Source organism: Podarcis pityusensis (genome assembly GCF_964106645.2).
Source record: "Podarcis pityusensis genome assembly, chromosome: 16".
In the NCBI taxonomy this organism is placed as follows: domain Eukaryota; kingdom Metazoa; phylum Chordata; class Lepidosauria; order Squamata; family Lacertidae; genus Podarcis; species Podarcis pityusensis.
In genome coordinates, this window is record NC_138041.1 from 28,469,286 (window position 1) to 28,494,849 (window position 25,564).

Genomic DNA, 25,564 nt, shown 5'->3' on the forward strand with positions numbered 1-25,564 from the left:
TTAGCCAAGAATATCATCCTGTAGTGACATGGAGAGAAAAAGAGAGTGGTTGTCTAGAGAATGGATGGCGGCTAACAGATTGAGGTTGAATCCTGACAAGACAGAAATACTGTTTTTGGGGGACAGGGGGCGGGCAAGTGTGGAGGATTCCCTGGTCCTGAATGGGGTAACTGTGCCCCTGAAGGACCAGGTGCTCAGACTGGGAGTCATTTTGGACTCACAGCTGTCCATGGAGGCACAGGTCAATTCTGTGTCCAGGGCAGCTTTCTACTACCTCCATCTGGTACGCAGGCTGAGACCCTACCTGCCCGCGGACTATCTTGCCAGAGTGGTGCATGCTCTGGTTATCTCCCGCTTGGACTATGCAATGCTCTCTATGTGGGGCTACCTTTGAAGGTGACCCGGAAACTGCAATTAATCCAGAATGCGGCAGCTAGACTGGTGACTGGGAGTGGCCGCCAAGGCCATAGAACACCGGTCCTGAAAGACCTACATTGGCTCCCAGTACGTTTCCGAGCACAATTCAAAGTGTTGGTGCTGACCTTTAAAGCCCTAAACGGCCTCGGCCCAGTATACCTGAAGGAGTGTTTCCACCCCCATCGTTCAGCCCGGACACTGAGGTCAAAATCTGAGGGCCTTCTGGCGGTTCCCTCACTGTGAGATGTGAGGTTACAGGGAACCAGGCAGAGGGCCTTCTCGGTAGTGGTGCCTGCCCTGTGGAACGCCCTCCCACCAGATGTCAAGGAAATAAACAACTATCTGACTTTTAGAAGACATCTGAAGGCAGCCCTGTTCAGGAAAGTTGTTAATGTTTGAAAGTTTCTTCTGTGTTCTGTTGGAAGCCGCCCAGACTGGCAGGGGAAACCCAGATGGGCGAGGTATAAATAATAAATTATTATTATTATTTTGTCCAAGACTGGCCCAGTGAGCTCCATGGCTGCGTGCGGATTTGAATCCGGCTCTTTTGCCACCCCAAGTGCAAAACTCTGACTGCTAGACCCCATTGGCTCTCAGCAGCAAGAAAACAGCTCTCCTCATAACTTTTAAGCACAGTCATGCTCCAAAAATCAGGCGCGTCCGGCAGCCTATGCATCTGAACAGCTTTGATGTGCTATATTTTTAATCTCCAGCTGGTCGGCCCCCACACAGAGACCTTCCTGAAACCTGACCTCCCTCTGTGGCTATGGAAATCCGCCTTCACGTCCTGACCCTGTCAACTGGCCGAGTCATTCTTTCCTCTACTATCATTCACCAAGAGGAACACACCACCCAAGCATGACTCAGGCATTTGCCCGTTGCCATTGGCTGGGACAGGAGCATGCCCAGTCAACGCCCAGGCCAGGAAATTAGGAGGAAACAGGATCTGCATCAGCTGAGCAGGCTTTCAGGTCTCACGATGATGACAAAGCTGTCTGTGGGCCCGCAAGGGGGAAATATTCCATGCGTGCTGAAAATTCGATTAAATGAGGAATTGGCCCCCGGGACTGGCTTTCAGCACTGAAAGCACCACAGATTGTTCCTGCGCCAGACTTTGAGAGATGGCCCACACAACCGCTGAAAGATTTTTAACAGGGGAGGGTGGGTGGGAAAATTACAGAACTGCAGAGTTGGAAGGGATCATGCGGTCATCTAGTCCAACCCCCTGCAATGCAGGAATCTTTTGCCCAATGTGGATCTGGCGTAGGATACCTAACAATTAGCTTCACCTAAACTTAGATCCCCCCGGTCTAATGTCCCTAGTGCTGCAAGATTGTCACAAGAGCGCCAGGACTAAAACCGTCTATCAAAAACTTCACTCTTGTGGTTTATCACCACAACAGCTACACACTTTGGGTTTTAGTAAAGCAAATAGTCTAATCTGTCAGCGCCTAAATGGTATCGAGCGTCAGAACAACTTGGCCACAATAAGGAAATTTTGCCCATGGTATGACTATTTTGCGCCTTCCCATTTCGACTCTCTGGCACCCTCTCTGCATCACCTAGGAATTCCAAAATATAGACACGCTTTTACTCTCTCAAGATTGAATGTATTGCCCTCGGCTGTACTTGAGGGACGATTCCTACAGATTCCACACAAAAAACGCTTGTGTCCCTGTGGAGATGGCAGTACTGAATTGGTGGCACATGCCCTGCTGGCTTGCGCTCTTTATAAAGACTCGAGGAATGAGATTATCACCCCTCTTTTATTGTCCATTCCGGGTCGCCCAGCCACTGCCACAGTGTCCGTTCTCTTGGCAGATCAAGATGAGCAGGTGACAGCAAAGGTTGCAAGGTTTTTAGCTGGGGCAATCAGAATAAGATCCACTGCTTGACTATTGATTCAAAACTCTAAAATGTATTTAATATAATTGACTTTTTATTTCTATTCTTTGAATATTGTACAGTTGTTTTATTGCTATGGCTGACGCAAATAAAGATTCATTCATTCCTCATTCCTTTGCCCAATGTGAGTCTCGAATCCAAGAGCCTGAGATTCCGTGTCTCATGCTCTTCCAGCTGATCTATCCCAGAGATGGCCCGTTTACAGAAATGAGAATTTCAGGTAGCTAAGGATGGCAGAAAGAGGCTCCCATCTGAATATTCAAAACAGCATCATACCACTTCAAACAGCCACAGCCTCCCTCCAAGAACCCTGGGAACTGTAGAGTTTTGTCCAGGGCACTAAAAGTTGTTGGGAGATCACCCAGTCCCAATACAGACCTACAATTTCCACAGAAATGGAAACCACGCTGTGAATTTTAGCTCTGTGAAGGGGACAGGGGGTTGCATGCCAAATTTCTGCACTCTGAACAAACCACATTTCCCAGAATCCTGGCGCAGGCATGGAAATGCAAGCGAGATCGCTTTTAATTTATTTACAATATTCGCACGCCGCTTAACGTGTGAAATCCCTAAGCTGTTTACACAAAACACAACACCATCATTTAAAAAATGGAAAAGGAAGGGGGAGCCCACCGTGCCCCAGGACAATTTTTATTATTTATGATTCACCCAATTAAAAGAACTATTATTACGTTAATTTATATATACAGTGGTACCTCAGGTTACATACGCTTCAGGTTACATACGCTTCAGGTTACAAATGCTTCAGGTTACAGACTCCGCTAACCCTGAAATAGTACCTCGGGTTAAGAACTTTGCTTCAGGATGAGAACAGAAATTGTGCTCCAGCGGGAGGCCCCATTAGCTAAAGTGGTGCTTCAGGTTAAGAACAGTTCCAGGTTAAGAACGGACCTCCAGAACGAATTAAGTACTTAACCCGAGGTACCACTGTATATATATATATTGATTCATAATTGAAAGAAATCTCTGAACGACACCCAAAAATTATCGCAGAACAAAGTCAAATGCAAAAAAGAAAAAGAAAAAAACTGCAGGAGCACAGAACAGGAATGATAACAATATTTAATTTTTCAAAAGTCTTTAAACCGGGCAGCACTTTAAAAGGACGATGGTCCCCTGTGAATTAGGCCAGCTAGCTGCCCTAACCTTAAATCTCTGCTGAATGGAACGTGTTGCTGTTTTTTAGAGCAACAAGATTTCAAGGCGCCTCTCACTAGAGAGATTTTCTACAGGGCAGGGACTGAATCAAGTCTATTTGAATGCTTGCTTCTGGCCGCTTATCCTGTTACCTGATAAACTAGTTCTGGGTGCACTCAGAATAAAACAGCACCCATTCCTCCTCCAGATTCTTCTCACGCCCCCCAAGCCTGGGAGCTCTCTCATCTCCTTGACCTGGTCTAGCAAAAGATTACGCCTGCTTTCAAAAGGGTCTTCCATTCTTAAAAAGGCAACAGGGCTCCAAAGTGAGGCCTCGCTATTATTTTCGGGTTGGGGGAAACCCCCCCCCCCCCCGCATTGATCCAACTTGGCCCTTGTTCCCGCCGTCTGACGGAGGGAAATATAAAAGGCTGGACTTTGGGAGTTTGCCAGCTCAGTTACTTGTCACAACATAGAAGCAAGATTCTTCAAACCCTCCAATACGGTGCTAGAAACCCAAATATATAAAGCTTATCGTCAAATGGCACATTAAACCTAGGTTACGGTCGCCACAATGGAATGGTCTAGCCACCCTTTTATTTAATTTTTTTGCAGTGGAATTTATAATAATAATTGTTATTATTATTATTATTCCTTTCATTTCTAGACAGCTTTGTATTTTAAGGGGGGGGGGAATCTCAAAACGGTTTGCAACACATTAAAACAACCAACGTAACAACCCAAAGTAAAGCCAATTCAAGTCTAACAATGTTCCAATAATATCTCAAGGGAACCATGTTTGCTACCCCTGTTCTGTGCCATTTTTTTCCAATGAAGTCTATTATTATTATAGTCATTATTACTTCATTCCTATACCGCTTTATATTTTAAAGAACAAACCTCAAAGCACATTAAAACATCAAATAAAACAATCCAGAATAGAAACAATTTCAAGCTTCTAGGGAAATATTTCAGATCCTTCTCTAAGTGACGTTTTGCTTTCCACATATTTATCGGCCTACTTTATACAGCTGCCCCATAGCAGAAGTATTCTGGGAAGGCAGTGTGGGATAGCGGTTAGAGTGTCAGACTAGGACCTGGGAGCTGAGGGTTCAAATCCCTACTCGGTCATGAAGCTCCCTGGGTGAACCATGGAGTCAGTCACAGCCTCCTGGCCTATCTCACAGGGTCGTTGCAGCAATTAACTGAGGAAGGAGGTGAGGAACCATGGGCTCCTTGTCGAAAAAGGTGGATTATAGATGCACTAAATTAGCTTTTCTGCTTAAGAAAGCTGGAGGCGCCAGTCAGATGGAGATGTCAACCACCAACCCAGCATCCAGAGATCTCCACGTGGTTGCAGTTGGACCCATGTCTCTCTCTTTTAATCTTTCTTCTATCTATCTCTCTTTCTTTCTCTTTCTTTCCCTCCCCTTCTTTTTTCTTTCTTTCCCTCTGGATCTATGTATTTATTTTATCTAGGTTAGTGTTTTAGTCTGGAGAAAGAAAAGATATTTGATAATAATCTTTGTAGTGATGTATGGAAGCGAGAGCTGGACCATCAAGAAGGCTGATCGCCGAAGAATTGATGCTTTTGAATTATGGTGCTGGAAGAGACTCTTGAGAGTCCTATGGACTGCAAGAAGATCAAACCTATCCATTCTGAAGGAAATCAGCCCTGAGTGCTCACTGGAAGGACAGATCCTGAAGCTGAGGCTCCAATACTTTGGCCACCTCATGAGAAGAGAAGACTCCCTGGAAAAGACCCTGATGTTGGGAAAGATGGAGGGCACAAGGAGAAGGGGACGACAGAGGACAAGATGGTTGGCTAGTGTTCTCGAAGCTACCAGCATGAGTTTGACCAAATTGCGGGAGGCAGTGGAAGACAGGAGTGCCTGGCGTGATCTGGTCCATGGGGTCACGAAGAGTCGGACACGACTAAACGGCTATACAGCAACAACAATAAAATCTAATAAAAATTATCCTCTCCCCATAGCTGCCAAGTGTCCCTTATTTGAAGGGACAGTCCCTTATTCCAGCGCCATGTCCCTTATTGATGGATGTCCGTTAAATGTCCCTTAAATGATGTCCCTTAAATCTCAAAGGAAGCAGCTCCTCTCCCTCCCTCCCTGCCGGCTAGGGAGGAGGGAGGCTCCAACTGTGTTGCTTGGCTGTGTTGCTCACCCAATAAGAAGTCTAAGAACGACTGGGGGGTGGAGCTTGCATGCCTCGTGCGTGGCTAGTTAATGCAAGCTGAGGGGGTTTTTGAATGCTGGACGCCATTTTGTTGCACGTGCTGCTGCAAACTTTGCAGTGCAAAGCCAGGCCGGGGAGCCATCCTAAGTTGAGGCTGCATAGGCCTTGTGGTGCATGTGATTCAGATTCTATTCAGTTGAACCTCTGGTTACAAAGTTGGTTGGCCAGTGTTCTCGAAGCTACCAGCATGAGTTTGACCAGACTGCAGGAGGACAGGAAGACTGGAGTGCCTGGAACAGGTGAGGCTGCTGGTCCCTTATTTTGGCTGCTGGTCCCTTATTTTCAAGGCTGCTGGTCCCTTATTTTCAAATCTGTAAGTTGACAGCTATGCCTCTCCCTCCCAAAAGAACATCCCTACTACAAGCCTTGAAATATCCCCGTCTGTTACTCTGGAGAGCTGTTGCCAGTACTGAGCTGGACTCCCTCTCATGTTCCTATTTAATTTGGTCCTTTTGTCCCATGAGGACTAGAATCTTTCTCTAGCTCTTTTTTTAAGGGGAAAGGCCACTTAACATTCTGCTCAGGCTGACACATGAGAATGTGTGTGCCCCAGGCCGACCTAAGCACTGCTTGGCTGAAACAATGGGTGGTTTTGACTTTGAGCCGCTAAATCTTTCCCTATTGTGTTGCTGTCCTCCAGGGCTGCTGTTCAGCAACCCTCGGCTCCCCCAAGAAAGAAACCGCTGAACCCTGCCTTGCACAGAGTGGGCTGAACAAAAGGATCTTTCTTCAGGCTGACTCTTTGGGATGCAATACCCCAGGAAGCCCAAAACTCAACTATGGCAACACAGCCCAGCCTTGAGCAAATGCTTCTTGCAACAGAGCTGTATCCCGGTTCAGTAAATCTTAGTTCAAATCCCAGACTGATGAGTGCGAGTGGTCTGAATATGTGGATTCCAGGACCACAGTTAACTCCATCTTCGACTGGCTGTATATGCACAACCGGAGAAGTGCTTATTTATTTATTTTTATTTTGGTAACCAAGGGAGAACGTAGGCACGGACTAGGCAGAAGTGCTTAAAGGATTAAAAATCCTAGGAATATCACAATACAGTGGTACCTCGGGTTACATACGCTTCAGGTGACAGACTCCGCTAGCCCAGAAATAGTACCTCGGGTTAAGAACTTTGCTTCAGGATAAGAACAGAAATCGTGCTCCGGTGGAGCGGCGGCAGCAGGAGGCCCCATTAGCTAAAGTGGTGCTCCAGGTTAAGAACAGTTTCAGGTTAAGAACAGACCTCCGGAACGAATTAAGCACTTAATCTGAGATACCACTGTATACTGATATATCGCAATGCCTTTTCCTGCATTGTGATTTTTGCCGGCGCCTGCTCTTGTGGTTCACTGCCCCCCCCCCCCTTTGTGAGGCTGGGGAAAGCTGATCCGGTTGAGTTAACAGGGGCTGCAGGAATCGAGAGAAGCATTAGCTGGCTTCGTGGGTTTCCCCAGGTTGTAATTTTTGCACAGCGCACGCACACAGGACTCAGCTACATTAGTCAAAAAACAATGTTTAGAATGTGTTACAAACACGCAACACCAGGTGGCGCTGCAGAGCAAAAAACTTTTCTATGCGATTTTACATGGTTTTTTTCTTTTTCTTTTGTTATAATGATTTAATTTATGACTTATTTATAGCAGGGGGGTTTTCCCCCTGTGTGTGGGGTTTTCACCCATCGTGATTTCACCCATCGTGATTTCCTAGAAAGCGGAGAAAACCACCAGAACTGACATTTTATATTTCTTTTAGAGATGAGCAGGTTTCCAACAATAATATTTAATTTTTGAATCTTATTTTTTCTATCTTTATCTTTCAACCTTTCTTTTCTTTTCTTCTTTCTTTCTCTCTCTCTCTCTCTCTCTCTCCTTCCCTCCTTCTATTCCTTTCTCTCTCCCACCCCTCCTTTTATGTTTTATTGTATCTAGATCAGTGGTTCCCAACCTTTTTTGGCCATGCACCATCTAAGCATCTCTAAAATTCTGATGCTCCCCCCTGTGACATATAATTCTTATTATTCAAAAAGTGAACTCCTAGTCACATGGAGGAAGCCTAAAAGGCCATTCACTGTTAATAACTCATTCTCGAATTGCCCCCCTTAAAAATCAAATTGCTCCCCTTAAAATCAAATTATGGGGTCTGTGCCCCACATTGGGAACCACAGATCTGGATCAAAATCTTTGTTTGGGTAAAAAAAGAGAAAGAGATTAAGTTTTGTATTTTTCTCCATAAACCTTAATCAAATAAACGATTGAAAACCACCAGGAGTGGTGGCGGCGGCTGTAAATCTGACAAATAAAATAACTGCAAGGAGTAGAAATCTTGTGGACTTCAAAATAAGCAAGCTTCCCCCAAAATAGAGGGGAGAGGAGAGTTAGGCCCCCAGGTCCTCTCAGCTAAAAACTGGCTTGTTCAGATCTCAGCTGTGTAAGCAGGGAGCTTTGGCTAGGTGAAAAGCCGTTCCTTCCTTCAAGCAAGGGATTATACAGGGCGTGACATGATTTAGCTGGGCACTGTGCCCGCCACTCGGAAGACTCTTAGCATAACTGCGGCACCTTGCCCCTCGCGCGCGGAGGAGAGGTTCTTCTGAAGTGCCAAGATTTGGCAATCGTTTTCCAGCTGGCAAAACTGCCGTGTGAACTTGGAAACAACCAGCGCAGGGGATGCGATTCCCATGCAGAGACTTCAGCCCCAGTTTTCAAAGCCTGCCTCTGCAGTCATGAGAGCTAGCAGAATGGATATATTTTATTTTATTTTATTTTATTTTATTATTATTTTATTATTTTATATTATTATTATTATTATTATTATTATTATTATTATTATTAATTATATTTTATTTTTAAAAAGTGGTGGCCAAGAGCAACTCGCAAGGAATACGTCTCAGAGGACACCAGAATTTTTGTGGAGAAGTCCATGAAATGGCAAAAATTTACTTAAGAGAACACTGTAAACAGCTAAAAACTTTGGGCAGGATTTGAGTAACGCTTGTAATGTACTAAAAACTAAGGTAAAAATGGATGATTTAAGAAAAACAGAGAAAATATGTAATGCAGTTGAAAAAGATTGAATATGGAAACCATGGAAGGGTGGAAGGGATCTAAGAAGTAAGGGAATCCTAAATGCTGATGGTGATGTCTAATGTTTGAATTTAAATGTGTAGTGTAAAACTGAATAAAAAAAGATTGTACCAGAATTTTCATGGAGAAAACCACTTCCTTGCCTCCAACATTTCCTGCTTGTTGTTGTTGTTGTTTAGTCGTGTCCGACTCTTCGTGACCCCATGGACCAGATCACGCCAGGCACTTCTGTCTTCCACTGCCTCCCGCAGTTTGGACAGACTCATGTTAGTAGCTTCGAGAACACTGTCCAACCATCTCGCCCTCTGTCGTCCCCTTCACCTTGTGCCCTCCATCAGGGTCTTTTCCAGGGAGTCTTCTCTTCTCATGAGGTGGCCAAAGTATTGGAGCCTCAGCTTCCGGATCTGTCCTTCCAGTGAGCACTCAGGGCTGATCTCCTTCAGAATGGATAGGTTTGATCTTCTTGCAGTCCATGGGACTCTCAAGAGTCTCCTCCAGCACCATAATTCAAAAGCATCAATTCTTCGGCGATCAGCCTAATTTATGGTCCAGCTCTCACTTCCATACATCACTACTGGGAAAAGCATAGCTTTCACTATACGGACCTTTGTGGGCAAGGTGATGTCTCTGCTTTTTAAGATGCTGTCTAGGTTTGCCATCACTTTTCTCCCAAGAAGCAGGCGTCTTTTGATTTCGTGACTGCTGTCACCACCTGCAGTGATCTAACTATCCACAAAAAACCCAAGTGGGAAGGTTTGGTCCACTAACGCAGCAGTAGAGGAATATTTTTTGCGGCCCAGGGGCCACATCGCTTCTCAGCAAGCATCCGGGGGCCGAATACAAGTGATGGGCAGGAGACAAAAGTGATCAGAGCAATTACTGTTAATTTTTTAAACTTTAAAGTGTAGGATCATTTCTACACCATCACACATCTCAAGGGAAAATGGAGCAGAATGTCAAGGGCCAGACCAGAGGTCTGGAGGGCCGCCTTTGAAACAGTAGGACATGTTCTGAAATGTGATTGGCAGAGGAGACGGGCAGAGGGGACTGACCCCCTGGCCTTTCATGATGTTTCCACCTGAAATGACTATTATGGAGGGGGTCATGATTTGGCTAAAACCGGTGTGTGTGTGTGTGTGTGTGTGTGTGTGTGGACCCAGAGGTTAGGTCTGGAATGAGCCCATGGTTTCAAAAACTCAGCTAAAAATAAAACAATGGCGAGAGTTTCTCCCCGAAAGGCATCAGTCTTAATGGGAAAGTTTAAATGAGAATTATTGTTTAAGGCAGGGGTAGGCAAACTAAGGCCCCGGGGCCGGACGCGGCCCAATCGCCTTCTCAATCCGGCCCACGGACGGTCTGGGATTCAGTGTGTTTTGACATGAGTAGAATGTGTGCTTTTATTTAAAATGCATCCCTGGGTTATTTGTGGGGCATAGGAATTCGTGCATTTCCCCCCGGAAAATAATAATAATAATAATAATAATAATAATAATAATAATAATTTATTATTTATACCCCGCCCATCTGGCTGAGTTTCCCCAGCCACTCTGGGCAGCTCCCAATCAAGTGTTAAAACCAATACAGCATTAAATATTAAAAACGTCCCTGAACAGGGCTGCCTTCAGATGTCTTTTAAAGAGAAGATAGCTGCTTATTTCCTTCACATCTGAAGGGAGGGCATTCCACAGGGCGGGTGCCACTACTGAGAAGGCCCTCTGTCTGGTTCCCTGTAACCTCACTTCTCGCAATGAGGGAACCGCCAGAAGGCCCTCGGCGCTGGATCTCAGTGTCCGGGCTGGATGATGGGGGTGGAGACGCTCCTTCAGGTATACTGGACCAAGGCCGTTTAGGGCTTTAAAGGTCAACACCAACACTTTGAATTGTGCTCGGAAACGTAATGGGAGCCAATGCAGATCTCTCAGAACCGGTGTTATGTGGTCCCGGCGGCCACTCCCAGTCACCAGACTAGCTGCCGCATTCTGGATTAATTGTAGTTTCCGGGTCACCTTCAAAGGTAGCCCCACGTAGAGCGCATTGCAGTAGTCCAAGCGGGAGATAACTAGAGCATGCACCACTCTGGCGAGGCAGTCCGCGGGCAGGTAGGGTCTTAGCCTGCGTACTCCCAGGCTATCAGTGTGAAATCCCCAAAAAAAGAATGTTACTTTTTTTCTGTATGCCAGAACAGCCGCGAGAATATTGCTAGCAAAGAATTGGAAGAAACAAGATTTACCAACTATCGAAGAATGGCAGATGAAGATGATGGACTATATGGAACTTGCCAAACTGACCGGGAGACTCCGAGACCAGAGAGAAGAGACGGTGGAAGAAGACTGGAAGAAGTGTAAGGAATATTTGAAAAAATATGTTAATATTTAAATCTTAGAATAGCTTTGGAAGTGGATATAGGCTGTAGGGTTAGAAGTAGAAGATAGTGTGTTTTAAAATAATGTTATTTGTAAGCAATATAATGTGAAGTTATCTTAAGTGTAATAAAAAAAAAGATGGTTAGAAACTATGATACAGTGGTACCTCGGGTTAAGTACTTAATTCGTTCCGGAGGTCCGTTCTTAACCTGAAACTGTTCTTAACCTGAAGCACCACTTTAGCTAATGGGGCCTCCTGCTGCTGCCGCGCCGCCAGAGCCCGATTTCTGTTCTTATCCTGAAGCAAAGTTCTTAACCTGAAGCACTATTTCTGGATTAGCGGAGTCTGTAACCTGAAACGTATGTAATCTGAAGCGTATGTAAGCCGAGGTACCACTGTATATGTAAACTGCTAAAGATGAAGTAATATGAAAATCACATAGGTGGGACTTGGGGAAGCCCATTTAACAATGTTTAGAAAAAAAAGGATATGACAAGAATTTGTTTGTATTTCTTGTTTTTCTGTTTGTGTGCTTTATTTGTATTATAAAATGAATTAAAAAAATTGGGGGGGAAAGAGAAAGAAATGTGGCCATCAGCCTGCATTACAAAGCCAGCCCTTCAAAGTTTACCCCAAGGGTGCTCTTAGCTTTCCCCATTAGTGGCTCCTGCAGAGAACCTTTGCCACTTGCCGAGAGACAAGTAGGTAGGTGGAAAAGAGGAGAGAGAGATATACTGATTGGCAATTGCATAAAAGCTCTGTTGTAACCTCCAGCCACCCTCCCCGCAAGCACACACAACACAAAAGCCCTGCACTTAGCTTATAAAACTGCAAATAATAAAGTCATGCAAAAAACCAACTCTGGCTAGGACACGCTGAAGCATGAAAGGTGCCACAAATTGTGTTCCAAAAACAGTAGAGAGATTTACCAAGACCCACAAAGCTTCCCACTGTGGATTCAACTCATATTCTAGATCATGAGAAGGCAAACTAAGGCCCGGGACCCCGGCCCAATCGCCTTCTAAATGCGGCTCGCGGACGGTCCAGGAATCAGTGTGTTTCTACATGAGTAGAATGTGTCCTTTTATTTAAAATGTATCTCTGGGTTATTTGTGGGGCCTGCCTGGTGTTTTTACATGAGTAAAATGTGTGCTTTTATTTAAAATGAATCTCTGGGTTATTTGTGGGGCATAGGAATTCGTTCATTTCCACCCAAAATATAGTCTGCCCCCCCACAAGGTCTGAGGGACGGTGGACCGGCCCCCTGCTGAAAAAGTTTGCTGACCCCTGTTCTAGATTCTCCCACAATTGCTCAATCAAACGCATATAGGGATTAGTAGAAGCGCTCATGTGCAACTTCAATACTACAAAACCCTTGGTGCAGCTGAGTGCGAGCAAAATATGAACGGAAGGGAACTAGAGTGCAATTAATTGTAGAATATATGTATATCGCCCGAAAGCTGGGCTAATAGAATCAATGAAAACTCCAGGCAGGTTTCTCATGGAGTCTATGGTTGTCAACTAGCAAAGCAGAATTGTTAAAGATTTTTTTAAAATGGACTAATGCATTCCTATTTGGTGGTGCTGAACGGGAATCCCCACCAGCGCCATTTCAGCCTGAATCCTTGCGTGGCACTACGCTACAATTTAAAGCGTGGCTTGCAAAATTCCTCTGTGCTCCTTGTAACCCACAGAATTAGTACAAGCACAGCCAATTTGCATAGCTTATTCAATCACAAAGTTCAGCTTTCTTTTGTGCAAGATCAAGGTTACTTTGGGGCAGGGTGTGTTCGGATGATGATGATGATGATGATTATTATTATCATCATCATCATTATTGGCTATTGGAGAAGACAAAAGCTCTGCTAACTTCTTCACCAGCTCTAGAAATAGGTCAGAAGAATACAAAATGTGAATCTACCCAATTTGTTCTTCTCCAACAATATGCACACCGAAAACACAGTCGTTCTTCAAAATCCACACTCCTCCAATCAAGTAATGTGTACACAAAAATGCATAGACACTAGATAAGTGTGCAAAAAATGAATATACACGTGAAAAGTTTGTACACAAATGCATTGTATTAGGGGGAAACTACTTGCAAAAATGCGTTTATTACAGTAAAAATGGCATACAAACATTATGAGAAATCCAAGCTAAAATGCTGACAGATTCATCCATTCCTACCTATTAAGGCTTTTGGTCTTAATAGGAGAAACTGAACTTGAAGGGACTTCATGCAAAGTAAAAATGGAAGGGAAGGAGCTATAAGATTTTCTCTGGGTGCCCCGCTCCAACTTCCGTTAGTGCATGGAGGTCAAAGTTGACACCAACAAAGTGCAGGGTTCCAGTGGTGGTGACAACCGGGAATATATTTTTATCAATTTAATTTAATTTAATTTAATTTAATTTAATTATTCATACATACATACATCTGGCTGGGTTTCCCCAGCCACTCTGGGCGGCTCTGAACAGAATATTAAAAACATGATAAAGCATCTAACATTAAAAACTTACCTAAACAGATTCTTGCAAGAGGTTGGCTAAAGGATGTTTCTGGTAGCCTTCAGATGAGGCTGCAAGACTTAACATACAGTACAGTGGTACCTCGGGTTAAGTACTTAATTCGTTCCGGAGGTCCGTTCTTAACCTGAAACTGTTCTTAACCTGAAGCACCACTTTAGCTAATGGGGCCTCTCGCTGCCACCGCACGATTTCTGTTCTCATCCTGAAGCAAAGTTCTTAACCCGAGGTACTACTTCTGGGTTAGCGGAGTCTGTAACCTGAAGCGTCTGTACCCTGAAGCGTATGTAACCTGAGGTACCACCGTACAGCGTTTGGGAGTCGGGGTGGGTACAGTGGTACCTCTGGTTGCGAATGGTATCCGTTCTGGAGGCCCATTTGCAACATGAAAAGAGCGCAAGCCGCAGCAGCACGTCTGTGCACGCGTGGGTTGTGATTCGCCGCTTCTGTGCACGCGCGTGATGTCATTTTGCGCTTCTGCGCATGCACGAGCGGCGAAACCCGGAAGTAACCCTTTCCGGTACTTCCGGGTCGCCGTGGGACGTAACCTGAAAGAACGTAGCATGAAGCGGACATAACATGAAGTATGAATGTATTTGCTAAACATCTTTAATGTTTTATTTTTGACCCTCAAAATTCAATGGGCACAGATCCGCTGGTGGTGGCTGTTGTTGTCCAGAACATCTGGAGGGCACTAGGTTAGGAAGGCTGTGTTCAACCATGGCTGGGATTTTGCTCCCCATTCTCGTTTTTGCCTGCTTTTAAGAGCCTGAAACGGCACGGCTGCCAGCTCATCAGCGACAGGCATGAGGTCCTTTTCAAGCCTCCAAGAGGAAAATTAAAAGGACTAACTGTGGGAGGCTGGCAGCTGGAGCCATTTTTTATGCCTGGAACAACAAACAAAAACCCCACAGGGTTAATACAAAGGTTCCACCCTGCGCTTTTCCCTGGGATTTCGCTGCAATTAAAACCCGACTCTGATTCAAGTTGAACCATTTAGCCCTTAACCATTTCGTGCATTAACAGGGATTTGCATTTGAGAGAAAGTGTTTCGAAAAGGCCACACTTTTTATTTTTTATTATATCATTTTTTTAAAATAAATATCTTTATTAATTTAAAATAAACACGTTTATGAAAAAACAGACATACATACAAGTAAATATGCAATCATACAAACAAATAGCAGAAGAATCAAACAAACCACCACACTATAAGATACAAGAAGATTAGTATAATTATCATCATATATACTCCTGATACTGAACACAGTTATAAAACTTAAATAGAAGAAATTTAAAACTGACTTCCAATTAATCTCACTGTACTTAATCTATCCATTACTTTATACCGCACAGTTACATATTTCTTATATAATTTCTTTTTACCTCCCTATGAACTTATATTTATACAATACAGGGATCAGTCTAATTCTGCCAAGATGTTTCCTTTTATTCCATAGTTTTCTAAATATTCTTTAACAATTCCCCGATCCTTATAGACTTTTCGTTTTGGTTGGCCTCTTACTTTCCTGTCGCCTTCACTAGCTGCAGATATTCTACCATTAGGATTTGCCAATCTTCTGTGTTGGGTACTGTGTCTTTAAAAGTAAAATGGTACCTTACTTTGATCCTGATCTTTTGGGGGGGAGCAGGCGGACTTTGTCACCCCAATCTCTGAACGGTACAAGGTTCCCGGGCTTCCAGGCCTTTTGGGAAGGAGGCTCAGCATATATATTTGTATATTTATACAACCTGAGCCTAAAATGGAGGGTTTTCACAACATCAACACCCCAAGAGGCTCTTGCTTCTCCCACAGCCACCCCCCTGGATTCATGCAAACACCAGCCATCTTGTTCTGACTCTCTCTTCAGCTTGCCGCTTTTAAACAGCCTGACACCTCTAGGTCACAACATAGCCAACATTACAACTCTACCACAATATCTGAAGGACCGCCTCTTTCCATATGAACCTACCTGGTCCCAGAGATCCTCTTCTGAGGCCCTTCTTCGTGTCCCTCCTCCTCGAGAGGTCTGGAGGGTGGCAACACAAGAACAGGGCCTTCTCTGCAGTGGCTCCCCATCTGGCTCTCCCCAGGGAAATTTGCCTGGCGCCTTCATTATACACCTTTAGGCGCCAGGCAAAAACGTTCCTTTTTAACCAGGCCTTCACTTGACCTGATTGACATCCTGTGCCCTTTTAAAATGTGGCTCTTTGGGGGGAGGGGGAGTGTTATTGGGTTGTTGTTTTTATTTTGATTATATATATTGATCTTTTCTGTGAGCCGCCCTGAGACCTCCGGGCATAGGGCAGTATATAAATTCAATAAATAATAATAATAATAATAATATTTCAAACTCTGCCTGTTTACTAACTGGCTCCAAGCTGAAGCAAATAGCTCCCTTTTCTTTGGCTTTCCAAATGGCTCATCATCACAGTCAGAGGCAGCATTGCTTCTGAATGCCAGTTGCCAGAAACCCCAGGAACAGTGTTACAAACTCAGATATACGGTGGTAATTCTGGTTGCGAACTGGAACCGTTCCGGAGGCCCGTTCGCAACATGAAAAGAGCGCAACCCACAGCGGCGCATCTGTGCACATGCAGGTTGCGACTCACTGCTTCTGCGCATGCACGTGACATCGTTTTGTGCTTCTGCGCATGCGCCGAAACCCGGAAGTAACCCTTTCCGGTACTTCCGGGTCGCCGCGGGACATAACCTGAAAGAACGTAACATGAAGCAGACGTAACATGAGGTATGACTGTATAAGCTAGGTGCCCAATGGCTCCTTAAACCAGGGTTAGGTAAAGGGACCCCTGGCCATTAGGTCCAGTCGCGGACGACTCTGGGGTAGCGGCGCTCATCTCCCTTTATTGGCCGAGGGAGCCGGCGTACAGCTTCCGGGTCATGTGGCCAGCATGACTAAGCCGCTTCTGGCGAGCCAGAGCAGCGCACGGAAACGCCATTTACCTTCCCGCCGGAGTGGTACCTATTTATCTACTTGCACTTTGACGTGCTTTCGAACTGCTAGGTTGGCAGGAGAAACCAGGGTTACAGTTGCCAAAACGGAATGCCTAGTTTTGCCTAGAAAGCCGTATTTTTCAACACGACTTTTGGGTCCCTCACATTCATTCCCATTGCCCAGATAAAATATCACAGACAGAATTCTGTTAAGTGGGTGAAAGGCGGCAAGATCCAAGGGTCCCCAAACACACACCTCCAAGACGTTGGAAATGTCAGGCGCCATCCTGGTGCCTGGGCATCCTCACTTGGTTCCAAGTGGCCGAGAGCCAGGTGCGAAATGCGACTGGCAAATTTCGAACGCTGCTCGGGTCTTGATTTTGAGCTTTCCCTAGGCATCTGGTTGGCCACTATGAGAACAGAATCCTGGACTAGATGGGCCATTGGCCTGATCCTGCAAGCTCTTATATTCTTAAGACAACATGATAGGATGGGAACAGGCTGTGGTAGCAACCCATGGGGAGCCGAGCAAAATCTTTTTGCCAGCTTCCAAACAAGCAAAAAAACCAACCACTGCTGATCAGCCAGGGAGGGGAAAGGGCAATTCTGGTGTCAGTGATCTCAGGCGACATTTTTCACCGCCAATGAGATATAACCGGCCGTGACCTTCAGCACAGTTTCTCCTTTGGCTCCGAGCTAAAGATTAAGCACGCACAGTCCAAACGCCACTCATCGCCTGCCCCGGAGATTGCAGAAGAGGGGATTCAAGTCCAGGACTTTTGCCCCGTTGCGAGAACCAAATCGATGGGTTCAAAGTCCTCATGGGAGGGAGAAAAACACACAGAACGTGAAAGGTTTCTGCAGTTGCACCAAGCATCACAGATCAGGGGCTATTTGAGCCAGCTAGGGTGCCCATTCTGTTCAAACAGGCAGTGTCGTGCAGTGGTTAGAGTGCCAGAAGAGGACCTGGGAGAGCACAGTTCAAATCCTAAGTAATTATAAAAGGTAAAGGGACCCCTGACCATTAGGTCCAGCCGTGGCCGACTCTGGGGTTGCGGCACTCATCTCGCTTTATTGGCCGAGGGAGCCGGCGTACACCTTCTGGGTCATGTGGGCAGCATGACTAAGCCGCTTCTGGCAAACCAGAGCAGCGCACGGAAACGCCGTTTACCTTCCCTCCAGAGCGGTACCTATTTATCTACTTGCACTTTGAGGTGCTTTCGAACTGCTAGGTTGGCAGGATCAGGGACCGAGCAACAGGAGTTCACCCCGTCGCGGGGATTCGAACCGCCGACCTTCTGATTGGGAAGCCCTAGGCCCTGTGGTTTAACCCACAGCGCCACCCGTGTCCCTGTAATTATATATAATCTTTATTGCGGTCCAAAGTCCCACACAACAATTTCAGAACAAACAAGTAATTTGCTTTCTAAAAACTACACAGAAGCAGCTTCAAAGGGAACCTGTCTCCTAATTCAACCAAGCATGCACCACTCTGAACTGTCGTTCAGACAACACACAAACACACCCAGTAAAGTCCGTGGGCTAGAAATATGCTGCTAGCCACATGCCCCAACAATGTCTGGGTCACCGGCCAAGCCCTCAGCAACTGTACATTTGATGCGTGACCAGGTGAAACTGCAACAAAATGTTACAGCACATAATATTAATAATAATAATAATAATAATAATAATAATAATACTTTATTTATACCCCACCCTTCCCGGTTCAAAAACTGGGCTCAGGGCGGCTAACAACAAATTTAAAACGCTTTAAAACACTTAATTGTAAAAGCAGCATAAAATACAGTATAAAAACATGAATAACAATAAAATTTAAAAATCAAAAATCAATTAGAGACTCTATTCCTCTTTAAAAGCAACACCCAATATATTAAAAACGGCACAATGCAAACTCAAAACAAAGCCACATTTCTATTGCTAGGACTTGGCAAATGTCATTGTAACTCGTGGACTGTTTAATCCTAGAGCATAATGGTCGATACGTGATGTTTCACAGATTATTTGCAGGACGTAAATTTTGTCATGCTTGGTCATGATGTTTCTGCCTCCCCAGTGGATGGAAGTTACCAGAGGGGGAGAGGACTCTAGTGCTCAAATTCTGCTTGCATAACTTCCCCAGGGATTCTGGTTGGCCACTGTAAGAACAGAATGCTGGACTCCCAGTACGTTTCCGAGCACAATTCAAAGTGTTGGTGCTGACCTTTAAAGCCCTAAACGGCCTCGGTCCAGTATACCTGAAGGAGCGTCTCCACCCCCATCGTTCTGCCCGGATGCTGTGGTCCAGCGCCGAGGGCCTTCTGGCGGTTCCCTCACCGCGAGAAGCTAAGTTACAGGGAACCAGGCAGAGGGCCTTCTCGGTAGTGGCGCCCGCCCTGTGGAACGCCCTCCCACCAGATGTCAAAGAGAACAACAACTACCAGACTTTTAGAAGACATCTGAAGGCAGCCCTGTTTAGGGAAGCTTTTAATGTTTGATGTATCACAGTATTTTAATATTTTTTTTGGGAAGCCGCCCAGAGTGGCTGGGGAAGCCCAGCCAGATGGGCGGGGTATAAATAATAAATTATTATTATTATTATTATTATTATTATTATTGGGCCACTCAGGGTCTTTGTGGTCTTAAATGGCTCAAACAGATACCAGGAGAGGGGAGGTCGGCTCCTAAGGACTGGGCATTGTGCCAGGCGGTTCAATTTTTTATTTTTATTTTAGCTGCTCTGATCACAGGCGGTTCTCGGCTCACCCTGTCATTTTGTTTGTTCTGCAGATGCTGGCTTTCCTTCCCCGAGCAGAAGCTTCTCAAACTGCCAATTCAGCAGCCCGAGGAAAAGCCAGAAAAACAGAGGCAGAAATCAATGTCTAGGAGGAAAAAGCAGCACAACCGGGGGCATATTTGAAGGGGACCGTAGGAAGCTGCCTTATTCCGAGTCAGGCCATTGGGTCATAGAACTATAGAGTTGAAGGGACCCTAAGGCTGACGCAGGTGGCGCTGTGGGTTAAACCACAGAGCCTAGAACTTGCCGATCGGAAGGTCGGTGGTTCGAATCCCTGCGACGGGGTGAGCTCCCATTGCTTGGTCCCTGCTTCTGCCAACCTAGCAGTTCGAAAGCACGTCAAAGTGCAAGTAGATAAATAGGTACCGCTCCGGCGGGAAGGTAAACGGCGTTTCCATGCGCTGCTCTGGTTCGCCAGAAGCGGCTTAGTCATGCTGGCCACATGACCCGGAAGCTGTATGCCAGCTCCCTTGGCCAATAAAGCGAGATGCGCCGCAACCCCAGAGTCGGCCACGACTGGACCTAATGGTCAGGGGTCCCTTTACCTTTAAGGTTGACCCAAGTCCAACCCCCCTTGCAATGCAGGAATCTCAACTAAAGCATCCACAACTCCCAAGTTCTGCTTGAAAACCTACCAGGAGACCAGGAGTTGATATCACTGTCGATCAGCTCTTACTGTCGGAAAGTTTTCCTGATATTTCATCGGAATCTCCTTTCTTGTAACTCAAATCCATCGGTCTCGATCCTACCCTCTGGAGCAGGAGAAAACAAGCTTGCTCCATCCTCCACGTGACGGCCCTTGAGATATCTGAAGGTGGCTCTCATATCTCCTCTCAGTCTCCTCTTTTCCAGGCTCAACACACCCAACTCCCTCAACTGTTCCTCATAAGGCTTGGTTTCCAGACCCTTGATATCCTTGGTCGCCCCCCTCTCCACATGTGCTAGCTTCTCAATATCCTTCTTAAATGATGTCACCCGGAGCAGGACACAGTGCTCCAGGTGCTGTCTGACCAAGGCAGAATAGAGAGGTACGATTACTTCCCTCGATCGGGACCACTATACAGTCATACCTCGGGATAAATATGCTTCAGGATAAGTATTTTCAGGTTGCGCTCCGTGGCGACCTGGAAGTAACAGAGCGTGTTACTTCCAGGTTTCGCCGCTTGCGCATGCTCAGACGGTCAAAATGACGTCACGCGCATGCGCCGCAGCACCGAAACACGACCTGAGCAAGTGCAGACGCGCAGTCACTGTTATGTACTGAAGTTCTCACCCTGGGCCAGCAGGGGGATACTGTAGATAGTTTTCACTCAGGTCCACATATGCAAATAAGGAATTGAAAGTGACGTTCAGTGATTGGACAGTTACAGAAAGTTGTTACTGTTGCCTTGTAGTTGAGCTCTATATAAGCAGGCTGGCCGAACCCTTCAGCTCAGTTCTGTTCTGGCCTGTGAATAAACAAGAGCTGTCTGAAGAATCACTGTGTCATCTGATATGTTCACCCACAACTTAACAGTCACGTCTTATTCAGGATGCGAAAGGGGCTCCAGAACGGATCCCGTTCGCATCCCGAGGTACCACTGTACTTCTATTGATGCAGCATAGGATAGTATTCGATTTTTCGCTGCTGCATCACACTGTTGGCTCATGTGATGCTTGAGGTCTGACCCCAAAATCCTTTTCTAGCAAGGTGTTCCCCATCTTCTAATTGTGCAGCTGGTTCTTCCTGCCTAAGCGTAGAACCTAAAGTTGTCTCTACTGAAATTTTGTTAGTTTGGGCCCAGTTCTCCAATCTGTTCAGGTCATCTTTGAATCCCGATTCTGTCTTCTGCGGCATCAGCTGCCGCTCCCAATTTGGTGCCATCTGCAAATGTGATGAGCAGCCCCTCAGTTGCTTCGCCAAAGTCGTTTACAAAAGTCGCTGAACAACAACAGGCCCGGGGCAGAACAACAATACAGTCGTACCTTGGTTCTCAAACTTAGACCGTGCGACTTCCGAAACCGTTCGAAAACCAAGGCGCGGCTACCGATTGGCTGCAGGAGCTTCCTGCGCTCAAGAAGAAGCCGCATCGGAAGTTCGGCTTCCGAAAAACGCTCGCAAACCAAAATACTTACTTCCAGGTTTGCAGCGTTCGGGAGAAGATTTGTTCGGCAACTAAGCCGTTTGAGAAGCAAGGTACGACTGTACCTGTAAGGAGAGGACATGGCAACCATTCTTACCTTCCTAATCTCACCTGCCAGTAGTGAAGAATCCACCATCCCACCCCCACCCCTAAAAAACAGGGACTGGCCCTGATCCTATGAAATCAAGGCACCAGCAGCTGCTGGTGGGAAGCAAAGAGATACCATATTTTTTGCTCTATAAGACTCACTTTTTCCCTCCTAAAAAGTAAGGGGAAATGTGTGTGCGTCTCATGGAGCGAATGCAGGCTGCGCAGCTATCCCAGAAACCAAAACAGCAAGAGGGATTGCTGCTTTCGCTGCGTAGCGATCCCTCTTGCTGTTCTGGCTTCTGGGATTCAGAATATTTTTTTTCTTGTTTTCCTCCTCCAAAAACTAGCTGCGTCTTATGATCTGGTGCATCTTATAGAGCGAAAAATACGGTAAGTATAAGGACAACGGGGCCTCCTCTGTTGTGGCCCTGCTGGATTCAGCCAAGGCAACGTCCAGCATCCTGTTCTCACAGCAGCCAATAGGAAGTCCACAACCAGGACCTGAATGCCACAGAAACTCGCCTAACTTGTGTTTGCCAGAAACTGGTATTCAGAGATGTGCAGAGGATATAGTGCACGGCCATCTTGGCTAAAAGCCATTGATTGCCTCCCTCTCCCAAGAATTTGTCAAGTCCTCTTTTAAGGATATTGGTGGTCATCACTACGACCTCCGTTTTGTTCCAGAACCAGGGGGGGTGGGGGGGAAAGCTTTTTTAACTTTTGCGTTTGTTTTCTACAAGTAGTTTCATGCTGCCTATTTGATCCTCCAATTCTGCGATTTTATCTCCATTATTGCAGTTTTATTGCAGTGCCGTTTCACTGCAATTTCTTTTTATAAGTTCCATTTTGCAAGCTGGCTCCAAGCAGTTTGGCTGGAGAACGGCCAGCAGGAAAAACTAAGCAGGTAACTTTGAAAGAATGGGGGAGGTGAAAAGAGTGAGAGTTGACAAGTCACGTACAGGCACGCACTTCAAAGCTGGCTGGTCTGTTGTTGTGTGTGGGCTGTCGGCCAAGCTGGGGCTTAAATTAAGCCTGCAATTTACCCCCGAACCCATTTTCAATTCCAGGACTTGGTCCTCAAGGAAGTCATGTAGCTGCTGGAAGTGCAACAGCAGGGATCATTCGGTGTGTAACTTAAGGGTTAATCATATTAATGCAAAAGTCAGCTAGCAAGGGGAGGGGCAATGGAGGTGTTGGTTAACAACCAAGCAGAGTGGCTTGATCCTCACTGAGCCAGTACTGCGTTCTGATTGGCTGCACAGTTCTGAGGTAGTTTTCCCTTTGTATGTTTGGTTGAATGCCTCCCTGCTATGCACAAGGCCGGAACTAAGAAAGACAAAACCTTGTTGAATTTACATAGAGTACAGTGGTACCTCGGGTTAAGTACTTAATTCATTCCGGAGGTCCGTTCTTAACCTGCAACTGTTCTTAACCTGAAGCACCACTTTAGCTAATGGGGCCTCCTGCTGCTGCCGTGCCGCCGGAGCACAATTTCTGTTCTCATCCTGAAGCAAAGTTCTTAACCCGAGGTACTATTTCTGGGTTAGCGGAGTCTGTAACCTGAAGCGTATGTAACCTGAAGCGTATGTAACCCGAGGTACCACTGTAGTATATTTTGGGATATGCTTGCATTTGTTGGCTCTCTTGGTGAGGGGGGTTTAACGTAAGTGAATTGGGAAAACCTGTACTTGAAGTTTGGATGACAGACATCTTTAGATAAATGTTCATATTAAAACTCAATAAAGATTACATTTACAAAAAAAGAAACCTCTCACTTCCTTTCCCCTCAAATTATACGCTGTTTTTGTTCGATTTCTTCAGTAGAATGCCAACAGGACTTTTCTCCCCAGACTGCATCTGGTAATTTAAACAAATCTGCTAACAATAATAAGAATATGCACCTTTCCCACACTGCAGAGAACACACACACATACACACACACACACACCAGCTCTACGGATCATGGATGCTTTAGCTGAAATTCCTGCACTGCAGGGGGTTGGACTAGATGACCTTTGGGGTCCTTTCAAACCCTACAATTCTAATATTCTATTATTCGCATCCAATGCCTCTCCCACTTTTTCCTCTGTCTACATCCAGCATGCGGCCCCCGAAAGCTTGCCTAAAAGCAAATGAGGCCCCCAAGCTGAAAGCATTCTCCCAGCCCTGCCATCGCTCAAGACTTTGAAATAAAAAAATGTAAGCGTGCAAGGTTGATAACACTCCAATCTAATCAGACGCCTTTGCGCTATAAATCAGACGGGAGAATTCTTCATTTGCAACGCCACGTCGGCTCATCGAGGCAACCGATTCCAAGCCCCTGCCAACATCTCTCCTTTCCAGCAAGGCCTGGGGCCTGTCATTTAAGATGTTACAGTCCAATGGTAAAGGAGCCTTTTACGCCCAGAACACTATGCAGGCAGGCAAGAGTGGAAAATACTGGAAAGTACGAAATGGGAGCCTTCTTCTGAGCACACCGTTTGCTCAGAAAACTGGACTGGTAAACACAGTGGGTCAACAATCGCAGAAGATAACACAGGGATGGTGAAGCAACCTGTTCTGTCCCTTACTTTACAGGAACTGGTCTGTACTTCACGTGTCTCTCGCTTGCACAATCTCTTTGCTATTAAGAACGGGGGGGAAAATGCATTAGCAAGTATGACAAAGGGGTTTTTCTACATTTCAGACAAAGGATGCAAAAAAGCTCAAGGCTGCTTTTACAGATTTCTACTTGATGGCTAAAGCACCCACCGGCCTTGAATCCTCAGAAGAACAGAACTGGATCAGTCCAAGATCTCACAGCGGCCAACCAAATGCAAATAGGGATCCCACAGACAGGGGTATAAGAGAAACCACCATTTCTCTCTAGTGTTCCCCAGCAACTAGCGTGATTTATTTGCAACCCATACTGTGCTGTAAAGTGCCAGAAAACATTACAGTGGTACCTCAGGTTACATACGCTTCAGGTTACATACGCCTCAGGTTACAGACTCCACTAACCCAGAAATATTGCTTCAGGTTAAGAACTTTGCTTCAGGATGGGAACAGAAATCGTGCTCCAGCGGTGCGGCGGCAGCAGGAGACCCCATTAGCTGAAGTGGTGCTCCAGGTTAAGAACAGTTTCAGGTTAAGTACGGACCTCTGGAACGAATTAAGTACTTAACCCGAGGTACCACTGTACATCTAAATAAAAGGAAAGTGTATGGAAGTGAGAGCTGGACCATAAAGAAGGCTGATCACCGAAGAATTGATGCTTTTGGATTATGGTGCTGGAGGAGACTCTTGAGCATAGCTGTCAACGTTTCCCTTTTTTCAAGGGAAATTCCCTTATTCCGAATAGGATTCCTCGCAAGAAAAGGGAAAAGTTGACAGCTATGCTCTTGAACAGGGGTAAGCAACCTTTTTCAGCAGGGGGCTGGTCCACTGTCCCTCAGACCTTCAGGGGGGGCAGACTATTTTTTTGGGGGGGGGGAGAACAACTTCCTATGCCCCACAAATAACCCAGAGATGCATTTTAAATAAAAGGACACATTCTACTCATGTAAAAACATGCTGATTCCTGGACCATCCATGGGCCAGATTGAGAAGGCGATTGGGTCGCATCCGGCCCCCGGGCCCTAGGTTGCCTACCCCTGCTCTTGAGAGTCCCGTGAACTGCAAGAAGATCAAACCTCTCCATTCTTAAGGAAATCAGCCCTGAGTGCTCACTGGAAGGACAGATCCTGAAGCTGAGGCTCCAATACTTTGGCCACCTCATGAGAAGAGAAGACTCCCTGGAAAAGACCCTGATGTTGGGAAAGATGGAGGGCACAAGAAGAAGGGGACGACAGAGGACGAGATGGCTGGACAGTGTTCTTGAAGCTACCAGCATGAGTTTGACCAAACTGCGGGAGGCAGTGGAAGACG

The 25,564-nt window shown here is 45.8% G+C and overlaps 2 protein-coding genes across 3 annotated transcripts in view; one reads left to right on the forward strand and one right to left on the reverse strand.

Annotated features, from left to right (window-relative positions):
- Nucleotides 1–25,564, forward strand: part of LOC308465334 (uncharacterized protein) — a 118,655-nt gene that overhangs the window by 70,002 nt on the left and 23,089 nt on the right. The window contains exon 4 of one of the 2 annotated variants that reach the window (XR_013980395.1): nucleotides 3,147–3,169. The exons of the other annotated variant lie outside the window; for it this stretch is intronic. The gene's annotated coding sequence lies outside the window, so the exon portion shown is untranslated. Of the gene's footprint in view, nucleotides 1–3,146; nucleotides 3,170–25,564 lie in introns of those variants that run through there. 2 annotated transcript variants of the gene reach the window in all.
- SLC25A1 (solute carrier family 25 member 1) overlaps nucleotides 1–25,564 on the reverse strand; it is a 55,028-nt gene that overhangs the window by 19,476 nt on the left and 9,988 nt on the right. The gene's annotated exons all lie outside the window — the stretch shown is intronic.